General features: G+C 40.9%; 1 long non-coding RNA gene across 1 annotated transcript; it reads left to right on the top strand.

The window, feature by feature from the left end:
* The first annotated feature begins 927 nt into the window (after nucleotides 1–927).
* On the top strand, nucleotides 928–4,141 carry LOC135336922 (uncharacterized). Its single transcript, XR_010394979.1, has 4 exons — nucleotides 928–1,216; nucleotides 1,269–3,277; nucleotides 3,545–3,617; nucleotides 3,752–4,141. It is a non-coding gene; the product is annotated as an uncharacterized LOC135336922 (long non-coding RNA).
* The last annotated feature ends 4,854 nt before the right edge of the window (nucleotides 4,142–8,995 follow it).

The raw sequence follows: 8,995 nt of genomic DNA, 5'->3' as shown, positions 1-8,995 counted from the left end.
CTGCTACCAGCGCTACCAGTGCTACCAGTGCTACTGCTGCTACCAATGCTACCAGTGCTACCAGCGCTACTAGATCTACTGCTACCAGTGCTACCAGTGCTACCAGTGCTACCAGTGCTACTGCTGCTACCAGTGCTACCAGTGCTACTGCTACTACTGCTGCTACCAGTGCTGCTGCTACCAGCGCTACCAGTGCTACTACTGCTACCAATGCTACTGCTGCTACCAGTGCTACCAGTGCTACTGCTGCTACCAGCGCTACCAGTGCTACTGCTGCTACCAGTGCTACCAGTGCTACTGCTGCTACCAGCGCTACCAGTACTACTACTGCTACCAATGCTACTACTGCTACCAGTGCTACTGCTGCTACCAGTGCTACTGCTGCTACCAGTGCTACTACTGCTACCGATGCTACTACTTCTACCAGTGCTACTGCTGCTACCAGTGCTACTGCTGCTACCAGTGCTACTAGTGCTACTGCTGCTACCAGTGCTACAGTACCAGCGCTACCAGTGCTACTACTGCTACCAGTGCTACTGCTGCTACCAGTGCTACCAGTGCTACTGCTGCTACCAGTGCTACTAGTGCTACTGCTGCTATACCAGTGCTACTGCTGCTACCAATGCTACTACTGCTACCAGTGCTACTGCTGCTACCAGTGCTACCAGTGCTACTGCTACTACCAGTGCTACTAGTGCTACTGCTGCTACCAGCGCTACTAGATCTACTGCTACCAGTGCTACCAGTGCTACTGCTGCTACCAGTGCTACTAGTGCTACTGCTGCTACCAGCGCTACCAGTGCTACTACTGCTACCAATGCTACTACTGCTACCAGTGCGTGCTACTGCTGCTACCAGCGCTACCAGTGCTACTGCCAGTTACCTACTACTATAATTACGTACCAGCTACTATGACGTCATTAGAAAGGTATATAGATGATGTAATCTAGGATTGGTTACATGGAGAAACAACCCACAAGGGAACGTCGTATGTTTTTGCGGAGAGTAATCAGAGGCTAATTACTTGAGCTAGCTGCCTTGCACCATGAGTTTTATATCTTGCATGCGTTTGTGCTTTGGCTCCTCAAATAGACAACTGTCAGGCAATGAAGCTCCACTAGCCCCAGCTGGTCCAGTGTACGAGGAAGTTGGTCTAGCAATGACACCAAGAGCACAGGACATTCAAGTGGAGTCTAATAAAGCTTATGGACAAGTAGTGAGGAAATAAATTGATAGAGATTTGTGTATACTGATTTATCCTACCCCAGATGGCAAAGCAACACATCAAGTTGCAGTCAAACCATGCATATGGGGAAGGAAATCAGAGTAGCTTGAATGAGTAGCTAGGTTGATATAATAATTATAGAACTTAACTCTGGGCAGTTAAGGCCTGGGTCAGGCACTGATAAGACTAATTTTATTCATTGCCTACATTATAATTATGTAGATCATGTAGTGTTAATGAAATTCATAATGTTTATTAATGTTATTCATTGCACATGACGTTGTAAAGTCAATGTATTTGCTTAGCCATAGATATAAGATCTTAAGAAGGGAGAGGGATGGGAAACGGAGCATGTGCGCACAATCACTTCTGTGTAATACCAAAAAGGTTGATCCGCGTTTCGGCTCTAGACACCCCGCCAACCCAGCGGGAAATATTATTACTATCATTCACAGCTCCCCACTGAGACTCTTAGTACTGTGCTGAGCATCCACACCTACTGTGCATCATATAGAGGTGTTGTGTATCTCACCAAGAGCTTGAAAACTTTCAAAGGCAGTTTTTTGAGTGTTGTATTATCGTTTCGGCTCTATCTAGTGGCTTTGTGTACCTTCTACAAGGAGAGGCTGTGACTACAGCCCAAAATATTAATGATTTTCTCTCTTTCTTAAGTATAGCTGGGCATTGTATGCAAGTAAAATCAAAGCCACTTGGCTTTAGATTGGTAAGTAATGTTCATTTTTGTCTTAGTAAGCTGGTTTTTAAAAGCAGACTTTTGTGTACCCATTTAGAAAGTTACATCAATGATTGAATGTAGGTAAATGTCTCTTTGTATTCATTGATAGTTGGTTCATCGTATCGGCACAGTAATTTACGACAGAACTTTGCTACATTTCTATAATTCTCTATCATGTCTGTGACTGTACTGGAATACTCAACGGTACAGACAGAGCTCCTCTCAAGAATTTGCCTGTCCAAGCTGCTTTTTACTGCTTGGAGGGTCTCACTAACTATTGCTGCTACCTTGTTGTGGCTGTTCCACTAGTCATTGCTAATACATGGAGCTCAATAGCTAGTTTATAGCCTATAGTACTAGCTAAAAGCATGGGTTGGAGGAAATAAAGAAGAAAACATTGACCGAAACGCGGATCGTCAATGCTATTTACGTAGCGTTTCCCATCCCTCTCCCTTAGCTAGCTGCTAGAACTATTATAGATTATCTTTGGCAACAAATACGGCCGACTTAAACAAGGTAAGAGTAGCTGTTTAGGCCCTCAAAAGATAGATTATGTTGTTATGATTATGTTTCCTTGATGGGAAGTAAAAATGTCCAAAACTTTCTTAGCTATGCTAGCTTCTTTAGCTCTGACAGCCACCCTAGAGGTAGGCTATTTTGTGTATCTCAAGAATACAATAACTCCTACTCTTCCCATCAAGGATACTAGTACCTAGCTATGAGATGTTCATCTAGCCTTGTTTTTGAAGCTTGATCTTAGCATCTTCAACGCTGTATTTGCATTTCTCTTTCTGAAAGTGGCATGACGTCATCATCATTTATGGGACTAATTAGCATAATTGAATTAAGCTAATTAGTTTTTTGGAAAAAGAAAACATTGAGCTTCATTTTAATGCAGCATACACTGTATATTGCAAATAATACAGCAGTATGAACGTAGTGTCAATTTTGGTGTTGAAATCTGGACCCGGGCCTTAAGTGCGCAGAGTTGTTGTACCGATGCTATTACTATAGTTGCATGTTCTGGTGAGATCTTAGCCTCGAATCCACGCCGATTAAAATACGTATTTTAATCGGCGTGGACTTGAGGCTAGTGAGATCTATATTAATTATAGTGTATATTCAAATAATTGTATAGCAGCCAGTTTTTGAGAGTACGTACACTCATCAAGTTATATAATGACTATAGCTATATACCTGCATGTATACAGGTGAATGTATTCTTCCTCTTGGCTGCTTTGCGCAGTGTCTATAAACAGAGAAAGTTAACCATGCATGCAACGAAGTGGAAAAAAGGAATCTTTACAGTTATTCTTGTGAGTTTGTCTACTCTCAATCAATAACAGTACTGTTGTGTTTGCATTGTTTTTTTTTTCTATCTTGGGTGTTTAGTCTACTCTCAATCAACAACAGCACTATTGTGTTTGCATGGTTGTTCTCTAGCCTCGGCCTGGGATTGAGGCTAGGTTGTTCTCTATCTTTAACTCACTGCAAGGCCTGTTCGATTTCATCTTCCATGTACTCAGGAGTGAAAGGGTGCACGTTTCATTTTTTAGCATATTTTTATGTCTACTAATTTTTAGGTTACAAACTTCCTAAAGCAATGCAGAGAATGGATAGCATTGTATCAACTTCTGCCTCAGGAAAAACAATCCGGTATGTCTAGACAGGTGGGAGTGTAAAATTATATGCTCATTTCCATTGATTGTATATATAGTTGAAATTAGACTGTTTATAACTATATATAATTATAGTACATTCCAGACTGTGAAATTTCAATTTTTTTGCAGAGCAAGAATCCGGTGAGTGCATGGTGGTGTTCAGCTCAAGCCAAGTCACTCTAGATTCAGCAAACACAATTATAGCACCATGCAATATGAAGCCATTAAAGTCGATGAGACTGCATCTGAATTCAGCTCAGAGAAGTCGTACAATGCAGGATTGCTTGAAAATGCAAACAATTAATTAAGTGGCACGAAACTATTACTAGAGAATATAAAATGTTCACGGAAAGCCTAATTGAAGTACAGCTATATATATATACTCAGTAATATAGTTTTTTTCACCTAGTGCCGCTATATTTACTATACTAGATTAACAGAATGAATCATGTAGTGCAAAGTTTTATTTGAAGTCCATACTGTTTATTGCATGTCAGTGTAGTTAAGACCTATTATTTACTTTTTTAACACGTAGTTTTGATTATTGTTCATGAACGATGGATTCGACCCCCCATCATCGGACCCCCACAGGCATTCCCAGTATTCGTATTCCATGCACTCCCATTGAGGGAGCTCCCCTAAAAAACCAGTCATGCAATACATTTCTCAGTGACTATATATGCACAGTTTATGTCTCATGACATTTTTTAATTAAAGTGCATGTGGTATAATTATATGCATGCATGTGTCACAATAAGAGTCATTACAACATATGTAGATAGTATTATAATATTATGTTAGTGATTTAGTGCAGGAGCTAGTGCATGCATACAATACATGCAGTCTCATGTTACATTGCATGTATATAGTATATACGCTTAATGTCATGTGATAAATCCTTCCTTCAAAACCTGGTCCAGTTGGTAGTCTGAGAGTCGTAAGAGTGAATGAAACCACCTTCACTGTCAATTGGGTCGAGTCAATAGAGTGTTATACTAACATACGCCATCAGGACCAACGGGGGAAGGAAGCAGCTCAGCAGTTACAGAGTACAACACTTCAGCTACCTTGTTCTCCATGCAGGAATTAGATAGTCAGTGTCCTATATAGCCTAGTGCATACCCCCCTCCACCTACAGCCCCCTACTATTTATGTACATACCTAGACAAAGACAAACTGGTTGTCATCCAGTACATTCACACACACATTACAGGTATAGACACACGCACATAAACACATGCACATAATTATTGTAATGTCTCAGTCTGCATGTAAAAGTAGATGCAGCGTTATCTTTAATTGAGTAACAATCATAGCACTATGATTTTATTATTTGAACCTCTCGTTTAAGATCTTGCCAGTGCCGATATTCTTTGTCCCCACCTCACACTCACACACACCGCACACTCACACATCACACACACACACACACACACACACACACACACACACACACACACACACACACACACACACACACACACACACACACACACACACACACACACACACACACACACACACATGCACACACACACACACACACGTACGTATATATAGATACACACACGTACTGCATGCAGGCCGGACATGGTTGACTTGTTGGATGTACTAGTTTCCCTGAGGATCATTGTGTATATTTATAGTGAGCTCAGATAATTCCTGAGAATCTTTTTATGGTTGCACCCTTGGGCAGACCAACAGTGGCTGTAATAAAGAGGTGGCTGGTTTGCACAGGTGGAAACATAATTTGAAGCTAATAGTGCATGTGCATGGCTAGATCACAGACAGACAGTGCTGCATGTGGCTAGATCACAGACAGACAGTGAATGAGTCACTGACCAAGCATGCATGTATAGATGTGGTGTGTGCTTAGCTTCCTCTGCATGTGTGTGCTTAGGCTTCCTACAAAATTGACTGTGCATGGTGACCAGTACACATTCTGTCAGACAAACCGCACACATATAGAATTTCTTCTACACAAACTGATTGCAGATTGCATAAAAAACCGTAAAGACCTTGAGAGCCTCTTGGAGGCTATCATGTAGCACCATCTATCTCAACTAATGACAGCATGCACACATGAAAAGAAATCCATGCAGAGAAAGGTCAACCTACCACCCCTGCAATTTTGCAAAGATGGTGTTTTGTAAATCAAGAGTAATAAGAGTATTAAACTCTATAATTCTGAAATACAAACATGATTATAAACTATATAGGTTGAATAATAGCTATATATAATTACCCCGTGCGTGCGCAGTGCCGTGCAGTAGGGTAGAGTGATTGATGTGTGTGCGGGTGTACAACTTCTGGCACTTTTATTCTCTTTTTTGTTTCTCCATTGTTTTTGTCTGCTTATCAAACAGTTTTAGTTCTTCAGCTCACGATTCAGAACGCACTTCTGCATGTCGCCATGAAACATGCCCGGATGGAATGGAACAGAGACACAACCAGCTAGATCCAATTTCATTGTCCATTAGAGCCAAGGAATTCATTGGATGCTTCTACTTTAGAGTGCATGCACATGGCTGGTATACGTGTATAGATTTACCCCATGCACAGGCCTTGTATGGATTTCATGGCTGAATGCACATGGTATAGCAACATCATTGCATGGATTCACCCCATCCACAGCCCTTAGATCCAATTTCTATGTCCATTAGCTGAAGCTTCCACTTTAATCCAAGCCGCATGCCTATTATGCATGTTAGTGGACATAGCACACAGTTCCGTTATAATTATTGTACCCACTTAAGAGTGCATGCATGCATTGCTTACTGGTATTAGCATATTCTAGTGACATTTTCTCATTGACAGTGACTCATAACCACTGACTGCAATTGTTCATCACTTTAAGTTGCATGTTAAAGCATTTTCTCTGGATATCGTCATTAAGATTTCAATGATTGCCACTGTGGCTCTGCTATCTCTCGTGGCCTTGGCCTCTTCTGCTCAGTCCTCATAACCATGGTTATTATCAGCAGCTGATAGATGCCCTGGAGCTGGAGCAACAAGATGACTCAGGTATTACTTGAACCGTCGGATTGTTTGTCTTTTTTGTGTGTTTTAATACTCATTGTGTGTTTTAACTATGTGTCTAATGGCTTCAGAGTGCAACAATGATCTGGTTGCACACACGCATGTGTTGTGCTACTGCATGTACTTGCACTGTGATAATTAGTTTGTGTTCACCAAACTACATCACTAATTATATATTATCTTGTTACTAACCACCACTAGAATTAATGAAAGTGGCACCATTATAATTTGATAGCACTATTATTAAGTTGGTTCATGTTAAATTGATAGTTGACATGAGAATAATCATACATTACTTTGACTACAGCTCGTCAGCAACACTATTATCAGCTGAAGAATGGCCCAGCTGCTCAACATTATAAGCAGAATACAAAAAGTTTGTAATACAGTGGAACCTCGCTAATCCAAATAGAGCCGGACCAGACCCTATCCAATTATAAATGAAATTTTTTTATTTCATTACCGTAATTGATGTAATTACAACGCCACCATAATTTAAGCGCCACGTCATCATCAGCATAATTTTTTAGGTCCTAAAAAAGCGCCAACCGTTGTTGGAATTATTTTTTTCTGGCGCTTATAAAAAGGCTTGTTTGAGACATCAAGACAACCATCCTGCATTTTTGACTTCCTTCACTTCTATACAAGTATACACTTCCTAGTATATAATATGCAACATGCATATGTAGACACATAATTTATTATAGACAAGACAATTCACTGCGGGTTTGACGCAAGCTGTGGATATAGTGTAGGACCCATTCCTGCGCATGGGCATCTGAAGGCCAAACGAGACCAAGCAGCAGACCGCAGAGGTCCTTAGTGATGTGAGCTCTCACGCTAATTGGAGCACGCACGTGATGAAGTTAATCAGCAAAAAATTATACTGAAGAAAATTGGGGAAGTTAATTATGGACCATACTCTATTGAGTTACGCATACGTATCAATTAAGGCTTTAGCAATCACACTAATACAAAAATGTTGGTTTGAAGCATATAAATCTCAAAAAGTCTCTTGTCACTCGTAGCTGCAAGTGTGCTCTTTCACTGTCAGAAACGCAAAGTCTCTTAGAGCCAACCCATGCACTGTCCACGTAAAGTGATCGTGGGTTGATATCTCGCTCCATTCTGTCACTCCGTAGTCGGTTCATTGTAACACCACATCTGCAGATTGTTGCTCTATACAGAATTTCATTTTCCATAGTACTGAGTTCACTTCCATTTCAGGTTTTAGTTGATGATCGGTCAGTTTTTTTACAATTTCAATTTTGTATGATGAAATTGCTGTCAATTATTTCGCGCAAGGTATACCAGGCCGTGCCTTTCTCTTCACGGCTGGAATCGAGGCTAAGCTCCAGCTAGCTATTACATCTGCAAGGGTTAATTTTGGAATGCATTGCCCTGCTACGTCCACTCATTTTCCCTTCACTTCCACCTTTTCTGATTTCTGGCTTTCTGGTCCTACATTAGCCTCGATTCAGAGGAGGCTAGACACGCGTCATCCGTAGTCATCAATAAATACACTTAACCTTTCGATCCTGCTGAGTCAGCATTTTACTTAACTCTTCCATTCTTGCTTGTCTATCGCTCTTGTATTATATCTCCTGTTAGTTAATGAGTCGTAGTAGTTTAACAATATGATGCTATACCTGCTACACCAAGACAGGAGTAAAAAAACAAAGGCAAGTGCAGCAACACTGACTCGATGTTTGTGATTAATCTATATGTTTCTGGCTCCGCATTGCTTCTAGTATGACTATGCTACTCAGTTTCTAGTTTCACTGGGTATTTTTAGCATCATTTACTACTAGCAGGCTTTTGACTTGGCTGAATGTTCTCTGCAAGTTTCCGTATATCTCTCCATGCACACACATTTTCTCCGTAAAACATTATGACGCGTGTCCAACCTCCTCTGGCCTCGATTCAAGGCCGATTAAAATACGGCCTGGTACCTATTGCAAGGGTGATAGTGCGCATGCGCTTCAGAATAATATTATGGGTAATCGTACTACGAACGTAAAACCTTAGTAAATTATACCGTAAATTAGTTCGTTTACTAAGAATATGTTCCGTAATACTTTATTTCCATGACTGAGTTCTGTGAAGCTGTGGCTTATGCAATCTATTGCGTTGGTGTAGAAGGCTTGAACACTAGTCTAAAGACAGAAGAGGCTCTCATCTCCGGCTACGATCGTCCTATATAGCCAGGTTGTCTTCGCAAGTAGCAGTTAAGAGGCACCATAATCAGGGGCGGATCCAGGGGGTGGTTTTGAGGGGCTGAAGCCCTCCCTTTTAAAAAAACGATCTATGTATTGCTAGTCTGAGGTTACAACA

Source organism: Halichondria panicea, chromosome 6, assembly GCF_963675165.1.
Source record: "Halichondria panicea chromosome 6, odHalPani1.1, whole genome shotgun sequence".
Taxonomy (NCBI): domain Eukaryota; kingdom Metazoa; phylum Porifera; class Demospongiae; order Suberitida; family Halichondriidae; genus Halichondria; species Halichondria panicea.
This window is presented reverse-complemented; position numbering and strand designations above follow the sequence as displayed.